Source organism: Saccostrea cucullata, unplaced genomic scaffold (genome assembly GCF_032062105.1).
Source record: "Saccostrea cucullata isolate Sc308-1 unplaced genomic scaffold, CSIRO_AGI_Scuc_v1 ctg4458, whole genome shotgun sequence".
Lineage (NCBI taxonomy): Eukaryota > Metazoa > Mollusca > Bivalvia > Ostreida > Ostreidae > Saccostrea > Saccostrea cuccullata.
The window spans coordinates 12791-29942 of record NW_026920784.1 but is presented as its reverse complement, the minus strand read 5'-3'; the positions used below and the strand labels follow the sequence as shown (position 1 = coordinate 29942).

The window sequence follows — 17152 nt, the reverse complement described above, 5'->3', positions numbered from 1 at the left end:
GGTGGAATACAAGACTGGATCCTTTTGTGATTATAAGAATATTACTTTTATAAACCGCGTCAATTCCTTGATTGGTATGTTTGAGTTTAGGGAAAAGACGGATTGTTTTAGCTGCATTTTCCTCAGTAAAACTTGCAAGTTTAAAAAGCCAATGGTTTGCAATAAGACATTCTCGAGAGGGAAGTAAAACAAAATACAATCAATCAATAATGGAGAAGGCAACAGAGATTAAAAAAAGAAGAAAACACAATCATTAATGATGATTTATTTCAGAAAAGCAAGCAAAGGAAGGGCAAATATATCAGGTGCCCGTAATTACACGTTGGTCAAGTGCTATTCCTGGCACCTTATTAATTAGCAGGGACGAAATTTTACTAATTTAAGGTAAGTTGCTTTGGATGATGTCCTTTTTTGAATACGAGATAAATCAAGTTGTTCTTATATGAGTCACTATGAGTAACCTGCTCAAAACTGACGTTCTTTAATGTACAAAACATATTTTTATAAATCTTTATCTTTTTGATGAGTTAATTATATGAAAATTCATTGAGAGAATTTAATTCTAAGCTAGAAATAATAATCTTTAACATCATTTTTTGAAATAAGCGAAGATTTTTTTTCTCTTAAAAGCAAAGAAATGTAAACATGAAATGCCAAAATTTATTTTCCTATTTGAATTGTCAAAAGAAAATTTTATTAACTTCCTGTGAATGTCATTTTATTATTCCATCAATTTTATTTTGAATTGGATTCCCACCGTAATACACGTACGTAATATATCATAATAACAATTTGTACTTATTGAGTCGCTAGAAACATCAATAAAATCGATCTTAATTGTAAAATCGAATTTGTCCTTAGGCTTTTTATCTCATATTGTGCAATCAACATAGCACGGTTAAAGATGGCAAAATTAAGTTTATCAAAAGTTTCTCTGTAGACATATAGAAGCAGAAATTGAAAAATTAAATAAACAATGTTAGGGAACGAAATGACCTTGTAAGACCAACATGAACATGTGCATGTACAAATTACAGAACCTACTTTTCCAGAGAATGAAGAGATATTTCACTTGATTTACCCAAGAGAAAGCTAGAAAAATACAAGGGATCAAACAATTCCCACGGGAACATCTTATCTTATAAAACTCAGCAGATATGTTAAGCATTTAATATATATTTATTCTCTTCCATAAGCATGATGTTTTACAGAATTAATTTCTCTTTTCATATTATTTCAAATTTAAGTGCAATTTCAATCTTCGTATTATCAGCAATTTAAAGAAATGTGTAATTTTGGATGGAAAGGAATTTAAATTTTGAATTGCTTTCTACTTAATCAAACTGTATATTCTAACTAATATTTATTGCCTTTTAATGCATTTACGCTTATAAAATCTTCCATAGGAAGAGAGAAGTAATAGGTTGTTATGATGATGACAATATTTTAAAGGAAGGACCATATCTCTTTCTAAAAACTCGTCTAAATTTATACATATGCAAAGCATAAAAGTGCACAACATCACTTTTATATATGCCAAACCACAGAAACGCGTATATTACAAGACTTTGTTTTCCATCACGGAGTACTCAGGCAAAAGTGGCTCGCAGGATTTTCATATGAAATTCGCACGAATATCATGCAAATTCTTCGCATGAAAAGGAGACGAAAAACACCTCGCATGATATACGCATAAAAATATCATGTGATTTTTACATGAAATTCTCACGAATTTCATGCGAAATAAAATTCGCATGAAAATCATGCCAAAAAAGAACCCAGGTTTCATATGAATATCATGCAATGACAAGCCCTAGAAATTGATATCAAACTATTATTTTTGAGTGCCCCAAAACTCAATCCATTAATTCTATCCTTCGAATCCTTGGAAACACAATTATGCTTCTTAGCAGTTCCTGCAAATGATCTTTTTTCTTGGATAATTCCTTGGATTTAATATCTTCTCTTTTTTCTTACTTAGTCAATTAATCCAGATACAAGAAATGAATGATTATACAAAAAGTCACTTTCAATTTTAAAGAATCAAAACTTGTTTCTGGACTCCCTGACTAAGTAAAGACATTTGTGACATCAGCTTCTACATTGAAAACTAAAACCATTGATCTTTTTCTATCTTCTTTATTGAGGTTCTCATTACGTAAATTTTCTTTATCTTGAAGTTCTGTTGAGGTGGTGTTGTTAGTAAACACTGAAAATACAAATGGTAAACATTCTATAAGGTTATATTAAAATGCAAAATGGACAATAAATTTTCTGATTTAAATATATGCTCTAAATGCCCTTAAGTAGGATTGATATTTCTTGGCCATGATCAGCTGTATGCCAAGTAAGATAATGTTATCTTCATACATGTACTATCATATAAAAAGTTGTACTTTTTAGTGAAATTTCTATAAATTCTGCAAACTTGACCTTGCCTTATGACCTCTGTTTTGGAAATTTAATACAATGTATCTAATGATAATTATATTCAACCATTAGGACAGTATATTGAGATCTAGATCTTACTTTAACAATAATTAGTTATTATGTTATAGCCAAGAACTTAAAATTCAATCCCTGTGACTTTGACACTGCTTACATGAACAGCATGCAGAGTTATTTCACTGCCTCTGGTGATAGTAAAGAGCCTTTTTATTTAGAATATATCTTCATGAAAGTTATTATTTTATATTTTAAAAGCATATCATGATATCTATAGTTCAAATTACCCTATGTTAGAGTTGGGATATAGTCCTTTAGACCTTTCAGTCACAAACAATTTTTGTCTATCTAAATGTTTCCATTATAGAATTGTGATTTAAAACAAGAGGCCCATGGGCCTTACAGGTCACCTGAGTATCATGTAACAACTGTCCAACAATTGAATTGGTTCATGTTTTAAATCAAAGGCCATTAAATTCAAAATTTTGAAAGAGGCACTATTGCTTATCATAACTATACACTTAGCTTGCTTATTTTAGTTACTTAATACCCAGAGTTAGATCAGAGTAACAAAGAGAAAATGTATTTCCACTTTTTAACCAGTTGTGCACTCTACCCCACAGGAACCACTGACCCTGGGGGCACATATTTCAAAATTCTGGAAATTTTATCATAAAATTTATTTCAACATAAATGGTTGATTATTACCAAAAAGAAAATTTCAAAGCATTAATTTATTTTCAGACTATGTGATTCCACCCAATCCCAAGTACCCTGACCCAGGGGATCTGAAACTAACCATTTTGGAAAAGGCACTTTTCATTATCATTAATATGTACTTAATTAGAACACTGACATAATAATCAGGAGCAAAGGAAAAGGTTTTCGAGGAATTCATGCATTTTTTTCTTTAATCATTCATTAGAGCCCCTAACACCAAAACCCTGAACTTGAGTTTACTCAGGTGACCTAAAAATATGTGAATACATCTGTACTCTTTAGACCTTAAATATAGTGACAAATACCTATGCCAGGCTGTTCAAGATATGCTGCAACAATCATGTCTTGTTGTTCTTTGGTACATGTCTCTGTGCTTTAACAGTTTCCTCTTCAAGTGATCCACCAGTTTCCACCTCAAGACTGTTCTCTGTAATATTGAACTTAAGAGTTTAGCTTACAAGTTGTGTATTGTTAGAGTTTTCAAACAATTCTGAGTGAAAGTAACAAATATCTGTTCTAGGCTGTTCAAGATATGCTGTAACAAGGTGTTCATTGTTTTGTGAAACATATTTATGACTGCTTAAATAACAGGATCCTCTTCAAATGATCTATCAGTTTCCACCTCTAGACTGTTTTCTGTAATATTGAACCCTGGTTTAGATGGGAAAAATTAAATATGTGCAGCTTAGACATAATTGTTAAGATTAAAGTGTCCAAATTAATTAAAATATTCGTACAAATTACTTACATGTAGTCTTTTGACAAATCAGGATGATTCAGGATTACTCTGGTACTTGAAGTTTGATCTTGTCATTTCATCTTGACATTTTAACTGTGCCTACAGAGAAACTCAAAAAGTCAGTTCAAAAACATTTTGTTCATTTTGTTCATTATCTCTATAACAATTATTTTATTACACAAGTCACAAGTATTCTATGAATTAATAAAGTTAACTATAATTTAACTTAATTTAGTCTGAATGCTAATGGTTTTGCTATGCATTCAATAATTAACACAATTGCTATACAATGTGATAATATAATACATGTATTATTTTCATATATCAATATATACAACTGTAACAGGTGGTGAAAAGTGAAGTCTCAACCAAGACTCGAACCCAGGGCCTCTGGCATACAGTTCCTGAGCACACTAACCCACTGAGCTATTGAGACCCAATATTTTGACTGACTTTCACGCACCTGTTGACCCGGTACATCTGCAACAAATATTTCCCTCTATTCTAGAATTTTCTTACCTGTTTGCATGTATAATCTTTGAGAAGCTATCAGTGCAGTATAATGGAGTACCATCTGCTTATTACATATACTAGCAAATACCTGTAAGTATAGAATACACAGTCATGTACAATATTTACTAAATATTTTAAAACATAGGCCTAAAATAAATATTTGTTTGTTGGCAGTTGCCTACCGTCCCATAGAAAATGCATCCGACCCAATTAATCTTTTCTAGCCATGTTTGTAATAATTTTTTTCTCAATATTTCAGGACATTAAACTATTTTATTTTTGACTTTGTTCAGTTGCTGTTTACCAAACAGCTGTGATTTTGACAAGTGATGAAGAGTGGAGCTTATTCATATTTAGTGGGGGACAGTCTATGAAAAGTTCTATTATTTGTTATCCAGCAAGAATCTGAAAACATTTTTTTTTAAAATGCCTTTAATATTACTACCTTCCTACCAGTCTAAAAATTATAGGTTGGCAACTGCTTTTTAGAGCTTGGCCATTATTATTTAGTAACCACAATAAAAAATATATATAGACCTACAGTAGTGAGTATATTGTACGTGACAACTCATTATTGGAAAGTAACTAGGCTTAGACTCAGTGGCGGATTTAAGTTGGGGCGCACCCAGTGCGCGCCCTCCTAAAATTGTCAAAGTTAGCATAAAACATAGTTTTGTCAAATGTCTACTCGGTAGACCTCATTTTCTCCGGCTACAAAACCTCTAGAATCCATGAACTTCCGGGGACTTCGCCCCCAGGACCCCCACCAGGGCTTTGCCCTGGACCCACTGGGGACCTCAGCAGTATCTACCTGGATCTATTATTTAAGTTGTCAAAAAATATTCCCAAGAAAGTTATTACATCTATCTGGTATAAAAAATAGAAGATTCAAGATGAAAATATAAACTTACAGAAAATATGCATTCGTTCTGCTCTTTCTTGTCTGCTTTCTCAGCCGCATGATGACGAAATATGTGACGTACGGCATTCCATAGTAAAACTACCTTTGGTTTTGTAACGTAAATTTTATAACCGTTGTCTATGGCACGCCAAATTCACAAAAATGAGTTAAACATAGTTTCACAGTCGATAAACTAGGTTTATCGGTTGTAAACTATAGTTTACGGACTGTAAACTATAGTTAACAACGTTAATCTATATTTTACATCCGTAAACCATAGTTAACGCGATAATCTACGTTTCACAACCCAAAACTATACTTAACACTGAAAACAATCATTTGCGATTGCAAAACATAGATTATCTGATAAATACAGTTTCACGATTTGTAAACTATAGTTTGCAAACCGTGAACTATAGTTAACGATCTGATAAATATAGTTTCACGATTTGTGAAACTATGATTAACAACTCTTAACTATAGTTTACGATTGTAAATTATAGTTTACAAACGTGAATCTATGTTTATCAACAAAATATATTGTTAACGCTTATTACAGACAGATAAACTTAGATTATCATTCGTAAACTATAGTTAACAACCGTTAAATACAGTTTTACAGATGAAAACTATACTTAATGAATCGTTAACTATAGTTTACGGTTTGTAAACTATAGTTTACAGTCGATAAACCTAGTTTATCAAATGTGAAACTAGGTTTATCTCATTTTTGTGAATTTGGCGTGCCATAGTTGTCATCAAAGTTCAAGATAAAAAAATTGAATGACGAAAATTAAAGTTATAAGGCATTTCCCGATTCTGTGACGAACACGAAACCGACAAGCCGAATAAGCCAGGTTCTACTTGCACTTCCTGTTACAGGAAAAAAAAAACAAGTCAGCGAAAGAACCTCGTGTGGCTTGTTCCTGACTTTCCTTTTGGCTGATTGCGCTCTAATCCTTGAAACAAAGGTAAAAATGAATGCTTTTTAAATCGTTTGCCATATTTTGTGTTTGTAATGCACTTATTTACATGTATTGATATTCAATTTGAAACGAAAATTTTCAGAGTAAAATCTTATCTGTGTAAGTAATTCAAAAAGTGATTGTGTAGGCCTTTCTAGCTCTTTCTGATTATTGTTCTGCTGAAAAAAGTGATTTTTATTTTATTTCATACTGCGTGCATAATTTTGACACATGTGTGGAGACTTGTAAACACAAAATATTTTTGGACATAGGTCCTACAGATCCATCTTCTTGGGGATTGATTTGAGGGCTATGCCAAAAAATACTGTAAAACGAGAATATTTGGCGCACTACTAATTTTAGCGCCTTTGGCGCAAGAACCCCCGAACGCTAAAATTTATTGTGCGCTAACGGATTTCTAAATATTATTTTGTGTATGTGTTCAAAGGTTTAACATATTAAGTACATGTACATGTAAACCGGAACACGCGATTACGTAATGTCGAAGGGTGCTTGATTTTTATATACACACTAGCACGGTACGACCAATCGAGAAAGTTTTGCCAAATTATAATTTAATTAAACTATTGAAAGTTGTTACCCGATAATTATCATTAGCACCTTCAAATTTTGGCTTCTCGGCATGTCAATCATCTATTGCCTCGAGGTAAACAATGAAATCAAGCATGGCGATTGAGCTTATAGACAATACCTGGTTTTGATTACCGTTTATCCAAGTACTTTTTTTCGATAAAAGCATTGTTTTAATATGAATAAAATGCATAATTACTCCACGTTTTCTGTTATTGAAAAAAAAAATTGACATTGTGCCACGTCCATGTGGTTTCAACACCACAGAAGTTGACGCAAGTTTACTTATACGGGAGTGCCCTTGTGCTTCCGTGCTTGACTAACCAAAACACACCTCCTAACCTCATTAGCATAAATCGGAAGAATTCGGAGATAAACGTAATAAAATATGAACAAAATCCGTAAACGTCCAAACACCTTTCCTCGCGAGAATTCAGCGAGACCAACATGCTACAGGTGAAAATCGAGAGAGAAATTCAACATGAAAAAAAGAGGTAAAACTTTATGTAATCTCGATTTATAAAATTTGTAAATTGCAAAAAGTTGAAAAACAAACGTTTCTTTACCTGAAAAGTGAAAGTAGGTTTGCAGTTTCTTATTCTGTCAAGTGCTTTTGCACTTTAAAGTGTCAAAACAGCACCTCTCGATTTTGTAAACATGTTTCCACGTGGAAGGGAGTAGTTGTGATGGTAAAGATTAACCCACAAACATTGATTTAGTGAAGAAAAACACTCGTAAGTAGAATTTCATTTATTTTTTCGATTACCTCTAGCACAAAATGGCTAAATATTTTAGGGCATGTTTGTCAAATGCTGTTAATAGCATGTCTAAAATTGAAGAGAAAATGCAGGTGTGCTATAGTTCGTTCCTACTTCAGTACTTGTAAGGTAGTCTACTATGCATGCATATGCAGTTACGCGTATAAAAGTCATTATTCTTACTTATCAATACCCAGTGATTTGTGAGAACCATACATGTGTTTTTTCAAATACCAAGAGACTAAAATTTAATTCTATCGTATCCGTACTCGTGTGTATGCCCAAGAAGTCCCTCCGAATTTCCTCTACACATATACATGTGTACCTGGATAAAGGATTAAAGGTTTGTTTACATTTGTTTGAAGTTTTAATAGTGTCAGCTGTTTATATCAATCATGCAGTTTTCACTAGAGCCTTCTGATCAAATTATGGTTGTTTTTTTCTAATTTAATATCATAGAATTTTTGATCAGATGATGTCAATGCAGTTCTCAAATACTTGTGTATATATCAGGTATGAAACTTCACATATATATGCAGTTGTCGCCCGCGTGGCGCAGTGATTAGAGCGTCTGCTCTAGAGTCGGGAAGTAAGGAGTCAATCCTTACGTCGCTAATAAGAATCCCACTGTGGGACGTGAAAACCGGTCCTTGGATGAAACCGTATAAACCGAGGCCCCGTGTCACTGTAGGTGCTGGCACAAAAAAGATTCCTCCCTGCTCAAAGGCCCTTGCCCAAAATTTGTAGCTCTCCACCGGCAAGTGGTGGCGTCTCCATATGCGTGAAAAATTCTCGAGAGGGACATTCTAAACAGTATACAATCAATCAATCACATATGCAGCTTATGAAAATTTTGAATATTTCTATGTGTACCACTATTTTCCCTTTTAAAGTATTGCCCATCTAAAAGTAGCTACTGAAATAGTATAGATATTATAAAAGTAGAGGTACTGTGAGCAATGAACTCTGACACTAAATGATACCCACCGCTAATTCTCATATGAATATAATGACCGTGTTCATGTTTTCCTATGTGGCGTATCAAAGAGTAAAATAGAAGTTCCCCAATGCAATGTGTAACATAGATTCTGTGAAAGTCATCAAATATCACTCAGTGGTATTAGAGGAATTAACGGATAAGAGATGGGTACACCAAAGCATAACAGACAGACAGACATACCGATTACTTAATATACCCTCCCGCTTTTCAAGCATTACATGCATGCGTGCATCAATCTGTGTAATGAAAAGATATTGCTAAAGATAATTTACATTGATGTTTTGCATTTTTTTTTTGTAAGAATACATGTATCTAATTTACATATTGTTTAATTATATCAATGTGTTAAATGAAAAGTAATTTTCTGTTTTGTTTGTCTGTTGCAGGTACAGCTGTAGAGTACATTTTGAACAGCCATCTCCAGGTATGACAAAAATAACACAATTGACCCTATAAGGTTAAATAAACAAACATTATTGCATTTAGAACATGTATATAATGAAGCACAAATGTGAAATCATTGTAGGCCCAGGCTAGAAATAGTTTTCTTTCACTGCTCACTCAGGCTTTTTACTGGTCTAATCATCATAATATTATTATCCCACTCCCAGGCTACTAGATTTAATAAAAAGAGACTGACCCAAAACCATAATACATGTAATAATAATCATGATAAATGTAATAGTTATATTTTGTTTAATTAATGTGATACACAGTTGGACAAAAAATTAATCTAAACAAAACAGGATTCTCAAATGACAGAACTTTGACACAAGCCTGTCAAGTTACTTGCCCAACTATAATTGTATTTTATAATGCACCATCCCACACAAATTATACACATAAGAAAATATATTTTTTTTCTCCACTTTTAAAATATGGGCTTCACTGATCTTTACATGTATTAAATGTATGTCTTTTCTTTTGAAGAATGACATTGATGATTGATGATGATTGAATTTAAAAATGGTCTTCAATATGTATGCACATGATAGTGATGATACTGTATTAAATGCACAAAAATTATAATTTCATTAAAACAAAACAAAAAAAGCAAATATAAACTTTTAAAAAAGAAAATCAAATCAATTCATTTGTAATGTGCAATGATCGAATGTTTCTTGCAGGATATACTCTGAAGACAGTGATGTACAAGTTGAAGGTTTGTCTGTTGTGAGTACTGTATATGTAACTGTAAGGATAAAATTATAACATATTTAATATGCAACATTATTATTTATTTATTATTATCCTGGTCATGCTGATTGAAATAAACAAATAAAAATATTAAGCATGCCCAATTACTCCAATATCTACATGTACAGGTATATCAATGTATAAAAGAATCCTGTGTAAAGTTATTTATAGTTAGAGAGAGAAAGAGAGAGAGAGAAAGAGAGAGAGAGAGATGTTGATAAAAGTGTCAATATAATTGGAAATCTTTGTTTTTGTTTAATTCTCAAAAGATTTAATCACATTCTGTTCTATTTTCAGCAGATACTTTAATAATAAAGAATGGGTGAAAAAATTCTCACATTATCATGCTGCATAAAAGTACATGTAAGTTCAAAGGCAGATGAAAATCCATTAAAAGAGAATTTATAAATACAGTTGGTTGTCTGTTTCAGCAAACAATTAATTTAATTTAATTTAATGATTTAATGAAATGAAAATTATGCTGATACATAATCAGCATATTATGCAAACTGTAAATGATTGCATTACATATTTTTCTGATTTGCATGTAGTGCATTGATATTTGTCAGTATTTTTCATTCAGTTTTCTTTCCACATTATTGCAAATGCTTGTATTTTATTTGGATTAATTAAATGTAGAGGATTGTATTAACTTATTAATCATATTTGTAGTTCAGCTGTAACAAAACAAATTATCTGATGAAAGCTTCAACCACGAGAATCTAGGAAAGGATGTCAAGTCCAAAGAGAAGGTATGTTGATTACTGGTGATGATATGTTATTGATGTATATAGAGTACAGCAATAAAATAGAGAGAACAATAGTAATCCGTAGACAAAAAATTAAATCTTAATTCTTTTCAAGGATAGGCAGGTCATTATTAGTCACTCTGAGATAGTTAGAGCAGATTTAGATTTGTTCAGATTAAGGGTAGGGTGGGTCCACAGTGGGGGGTCAAAGTTTTATTCTGGAATATTTAAGGCTGAAGCCTTTTATTATGAAATCTATTCAAGATTATCAGGGCCACAATACATCATATTTTTGAATGAATACATCCTAGAACAAAATCCCAGAATCAAGGGTAATGGATGTGACATAATTAGAAACAGAATGTTTATCTTGAAAGTGCTTTGTAAATATTGGAAAATCATTCTGTTTATTTCTTGGCTTTTAAGTTATGTAGAGATTAAACTAATATAAGGTTTCATAATTTAAATTCCTATTTTATGGAGACTTTAGTTGATACCTATGTAACGTCAAAAAAGCTACAATTTTCAAAAAGAAAGCAATATTTTGGGGTTATAGAAAAGGGGCATAACTCTCATCATGATAGTAATGATGGATTTCAGATAATGTGAAAAATGTGTACTGTTGGGAAACAAGTGAATACAGTGCAATTTAAATAAGTACAGTTAAACAACACAGTATCTAAAAATCAAAAAACTTTGACTACTTAGGGTATGTTGACGTTCATGACAGTATTAAAAATTGGATGAATGATTTGCAAACACTTGGAATTACATACCGGTATAAATAATTTACTTTTATTAGTATAATTTGCTCATTTTGCACAGTCATATGTCTTTCTCATGCAGATTATTAATGAACAATGATAGATTGAATTAGCAACTGTAAATGGCATACATGTATATGAATTTTATATATACTCTGTTTAGAGTTGAACTTTGGTATTATACTGTATATCTCTTTGACAGTTGACACTGAGTGATATTTTGAACACATTGAGATATCAAAGTCATTTTAAAGTCCCTTGAACAACATTTTTTTTCTATATATCTTACCCTGAATCTCTTGGATATCTCAGGTTTTTAGCAGTCCCATGAGCATTTCAAGATAACAAGTGTGACTTTATTCTATTGATTCAATTAATTTATGATTAATTATAAAAATATCTATCATATACTTTTATGTTAATGCATTAACATTTTATATTTTTCAGGCCATGTAACAAATGGTTGCTGAATTCATGAAGACTAGCTGGGATGATACAGTACTTTTCTACTCATATGAACCATATCTAAACATCATTTGAGGATCCCTTTCTCAGAAAAAAAGAATTTGCATATTCAAAGACTCTATAGTTTATTGTTTATTTGTACGTTGTTTAACATTCTTCTTGAGAAATTCTCACTCATATGGGGATGCCAACATTTGTCGGTGGAGAGCCGCAAATTTTGTCCTTTACTTGGCACTCATGGCTAATTGAGCAATGAGGGATTTTTTTGGTGCTAGCACCTACTGCAAAACAGGACCTCTGTATGTCCGACTGTGGGATTTCGAACCAGCAATTTATGGATCAACTCCTTACTCATGACTCTCGAGCAGATGCTCTTGCCACTGTGCCATGCAGGTGACTTCAGTTATAAAATGATAAGATTTATAACTTAAAACTGATGTTTTTAATTCAATCACGGTGTAGAAAATGTTTGCAAAAAAGGGAGGTAATAGCTACATGTAGCTCTCACTGGTATTGCATGCTTAAACTATATGAATTACATATTGTAATTACATATGTATCTTAAACCAGATCAGTAAAGAAAGAAACACTTGAATATTTTTACTATGAATTTTATTATAAGGTTGATTATCTTTAAAAAATGGAACTTTAATTTTTTTGAGTAGGAAAAAAAAAATATTTAGAATGTACATGTGCACTTAATTTTGTTTATTAAAAATATTCAAAATTTGGAGATCTTGTGAAGGGTATCTAAATATTGATTTATAAATTTTTATTTTATTTTTAAACAGCATAATTTTTATTATAACATATACCTGTAATATACAACTTATTTGTTGTTGAACATTCCATTGTCTGTCTACATGTAGTGCTTAGTAAATTTCTTGTATATAAAAACATGATTGCATGCTGTTTGTTTACTTTGTCTTTTTTTTAATATGAGTCATGATATATAAATGGTGTGCATATCAGTTTAAATTATTTTTGTTGAATTCAGTTAACAGAAAAAATTAATAACTAAATATAATTATGTAGATAGATACCTTCCAGAAATATTTGCATGTACTAGTAGCTGTAGATATGTAGCTTATGTGAAATCAGGTATGCTTGAAAATCAATTTACCTGTATTTATTAAACAGAAATTTAGTGAATACATTCATATACCTATGCTGTATTTCATACTGAAAATCCACTGTGTTAATGTTTTACTTATTCAAAGTAAAAACTGACCAGAAGTGATCTTAATGAAATAAATTTATCTCACAATATTTTTTTCTCCCCCCCCCCCCCCCCCCAATTTTATCACAATTTAAATGTATATATAAATTGATAAAAGAAACTGACTATACCATTAAAAAAAATCTTGAGTTGTCTTTCCTTGTTTAAAGAAAATATCTGATGCAATGAATGCTCCCTTGGGTTCATGACCCTGAATATTAATAAGGTTGGGAGGTGTGAAAAAGTCAAATATATGCTCGGATTAAAAAAGCAGTTTAACATTTATATATTTTAATGAAAAGTGCAAGCGCTAAAATTTATTTGCGCCAATGCATTCCCAGTTGCGTTTTCGCTAAAATATGTATGCTCCAAATTTTCTCGTTTTACAGTAGATAAATAGATAACTGTTGCATTTGATGTTTTCACTTATTCAGGAATTCTGATCAGATTTTTTTTAAAAAATCATCTTTTCAGTAATATAAGTCTGTTAAATCCTTTGTCATCAAATAAGAATAATATGTTAACGGCACGGCTGTTATGGCGAGAACAGATATTTATTTTGTAATACATTTTAGACCGGGCTCGGCAAACTGCACATGACATTTGGTGCGTCTAGACTCTGACGTCACATGACGTCATATGTAAGTTACATACTAGTATTTCCAAAAAGAAGCCTGAACAGTGATGAAAGTAAATGAAGAACATTTCGTTTACTATTTAACTTCAATACTTATACATTAAATCATGGCATGTTCACTTTTAGTTGAACTTTTGCTGCTATCCTCGTTAGATTGTAGCTTTAAAAAGTGATTCATTGTGGGTCCAAATTATTGCGTCAAAAAATTCTATCGAATGAATGTGCAGTAGTCCGAATTTTCTCTTTGCACAGGAGTTGCTGTAACAGCTCGCAGTGACGAGCGTCGCTTTGTTCGCCATCACAATTAAAATTAAATATTTTATTTCATTTGTTTACAATATCAACCCAATCTATGGACTAGGTCAATAACACACTGTTTCATATGATATCTGACACATGCCTCTTTAATGAAGTTATGAAAGTACTAAACACAGGGTGTTTTGTTTTGCTCAAAGCATAATTTATTATACATGCAGTACCATCAAATGAACATAGTCAAATGTCGAACAATATAGTATGTAGAGAGACAATTTCTTTTTTTTTTTTTTATTTTCAAATTGGTAATTTTTTTTTAGGGCTACAGTTTTAATTTGGGACTCCTGTACTAGGAATGTCATATCTTAGCAGAATTGTGCCACTGAATTAAAAGGGAACTCTTTTTTTTAGGTGCACATGATGCAAAGTCCTGGATGGTATGTAGGCTGTTTTCAAACATCTGAAACCCACATGTATTTCAGGGTAGGTATGTTTACTCCTAATTCTCTTTCTTAAAAGGTGCATAAGGCATATTTTGTCTGATTTTAAAGTTTTGTCCCAGCATTTATTGTTTTAAATTATTTTTTATTTCATGAGTTATCTGCTGAGAGTCTAGTTAATTGATTAATCAAAGCTATGTAGTAACACATACTAGTGAAATTATCTCCTTGTGTGAGACCAAAAGATATACGAATTGACAAAACATGGACCTTTCAAGTGATATCATTGTATTTATTTTATTTCATGTCATCCTAATTTAGGAATTGGTTCCAATTAACCTAAACAATTGGAATATTAGTATGGGAAGATATAATTTTATGATATAATTTCTTTGTAGGAAATGCTTGTCAGGACCCAAGACTGAAAAAAAGACTGAAAATCTGCCTTTAAACACAGACATTATTCATATCAATGGATAAACTAGAAACATCCAAACAATATTACATCAGAATCATAAGAGACTGTCAATTGTTATCCCTCACTGTGGCAGAAACACCTAAATAAACATTGAAATGATAAATTTCTTTGTTTATTGTTTTTCTATTGATCTATGAATAATCGCAAAATATTTATGGGAATTTCGCACGATTTATACATGAAAAATTGATAAATTAAAATTCGCATGTATATCATATATAACATGGTCACATGAAAATCGCATGAATTTCGCATAAATATTATATGAGGACATTCGCATGAAATTTGCATGTGTGATTTTTCGCACGATTTTTGTATGATTTTCGCATGAAATTCATGCGAAAAGCAAATCGCATGAAAATCATGCGAGCCACTTTTCTCTGTGTAGACTAGCAAACAAGAATGAACGTACGTTGCTGAGATCGCTAGTCATATATTATTTCATATATTGTTTGTTTCCCCTGTATACACGAAACTTGTTACAAAAAATGACTTTCAACATTTCCTTATCTTAAAATTCACATTCATTCGATAGAATTTTTTGACGCAATAATTTGGACCCACAATGAATCACTTTTTAAAGCTACAATCTAACGAGGATAGCAGCAAAAGTTCAACTAAAAGTGAACATGCCATGATTTAATGTATAAGTATTGAAGTTAAATAGTAAACGAAATGTTCTTCATTTACTATTTAACTTCAATACTTATACATTAAATCATGGCATGTTCACTTTTAGTTGAACTTTTGCTGCTATCCTCGTTAGATTGTAGCTTTAAAAAGTGATTCATTGTGGGTCCAAATTATTGCGTCAAAAAATTCTATCGAATGAATGTGCAGTAGTCCGAATTTTCTCTTTGCACAGGAGTTGCTGTAACAGCTCGCAGTGACGAGCGTCGCTTTGTTCGCCATCACAATTAAAATTAAATATTTTATTTCATTTGTTTACAATATCAACCCAATCTATGGACTAGGTCAATAACACACTGTTTCATATGATATCTGACACATGCCTCTTTAATGAAGTTATGAAAGTACTAAACACAGGGTGTTTTGTTTTGCTCAAAGCATAATTTATTATACATGCAGTACCATCAAATGAACATAGTCAAATGTCGAACAATATAGTATGTAGAGAGACAATTTCTTTTTTTTTTTTTTATTTTCAAATTGGTAATTTTTTTTTAGGGCTACAGTTTTAATTTGGGACTCCTGTACTAGGAATGTCATATCTTAGCAGAATTGTGCCACTGAATTAAAAGGGAACTCTTTTTTTTAGGTGCACATGATGCAAAGTCCTGGATGGTATGTAGGCTGTTTTCAAACATCTGAAACCCACATGTATTTCAGGGTAGGTATGTTTACTCCTAATTCTCTTTCTTAAAAGGTGCATAAGGCATATTTTGTCTGATTTTAAAGTTTTGTCCCAGCATTTATTGTTTTAAATTATTTTTTATTTCATGAGTTATCTGCTGAGAGTCTAGTTAATTGATTAATCAAAGCTATGTAGTAACACATACTAGTGAAATTATCTCCTTGTGTGAGACCAAAAGATATACGAATTGACAAAACATGGACCTTTCAAGTGATATCATTGTATTTATTTTATTTCATGTCATCCTAATTTAGGAATTGGTTCCAATTAACCTAAACAATTGGAATATTAGTATGGGAAGATATAATTTTATGATATAATTTCTTTGTAGGAAATGCTTGTCAGGACCCAAGACTGAAAAAAAGACTGAAAATCTGCCTTTAAACACAGACATTATTCATATCAATGGATAAACTAGAAACATCCAAACAATATTACATCAGAATCATAAGAGACTGTCAATTGTTATCCCTCACTGTGGCAGAAACACCTAAATAAACATTGAAATGATAAATTTCTTTGTTTATTGTTTTTCTATTGATCTATGAATAATCGCAAAATATTTATGGGAATTTCGCACGATTTATACATGAAAAATTGATAAATTAAAATTCGCATGTATATCATATATAACATGGTCACATGAAAATCGCATGAATTTCGCATAAATATTATATGAGGACATTCGCATGAAATTTGCATGTGTGATTTTTCGCACGATTTTTGTATGATTTTCGCATGAAATTCATGCGAAAAGCAAATCGCATGAAAATCATGCGAGCCACTTTTCTCTGTGTAGACTAGCAAACAAGAATGAACGTACGTTGCTGAGATCGCTAGTCATATATTATTTCATATATTGTTTGTTTCCCCTGTATACACGAAACTTGTTACAAAAAATGACTTTCAACATTTCCTTATCTTAAAATTGTACTAAATAT

General features: G+C 31.6%; 4 long non-coding RNA genes across 4 annotated transcripts; 3 read left to right on the top strand and 1 right to left on the bottom strand.

Annotated features, from left to right (window-relative positions):
• Positions 1 to 1971: 1971 nt before the first annotated feature.
• Positions 1972 to 3958, bottom strand: LOC134257693 (uncharacterized). The gene is made up of 3 exons (XR_009989982.1): positions 3914 to 3958; positions 3471 to 3592; positions 1972 to 2209 (listed from the first exon to the last, which is right to left on the bottom strand). It is a non-coding gene; the product is annotated as an uncharacterized LOC134257693 (long non-coding RNA).
• Positions 3959 to 7318: 3360 nt separating this feature from the next.
• LOC134257685 (uncharacterized) lies at positions 7319 to 12948 on the top strand. The gene is made up of 6 exons (XR_009989978.1): positions 7319 to 7608; positions 9019 to 9056; positions 9760 to 9805; positions 10127 to 10192; positions 10502 to 10581; positions 11790 to 12948. It is a non-coding gene; the product is annotated as an uncharacterized LOC134257685 (long non-coding RNA).
• Positions 12949 to 14289: 1341 nt separating this feature from the next.
• Positions 14290 to 14939, top strand: LOC134257678 (uncharacterized). The gene is made up of 2 exons (XR_009989977.1): positions 14290 to 14401; positions 14757 to 14939. It is a non-coding gene; the product is annotated as an uncharacterized LOC134257678 (long non-coding RNA).
• A 1136-nt stretch (positions 14940 to 16075) lies between these two features.
• Positions 16076 to 16725, top strand: LOC134257672 (uncharacterized). Its single transcript, XR_009989976.1, has 2 exons — positions 16076 to 16187; positions 16543 to 16725. It is a non-coding gene; the product is annotated as an uncharacterized LOC134257672 (long non-coding RNA).
• The last annotated feature ends 427 nt before the right edge of the window (positions 16726 to 17152 follow it).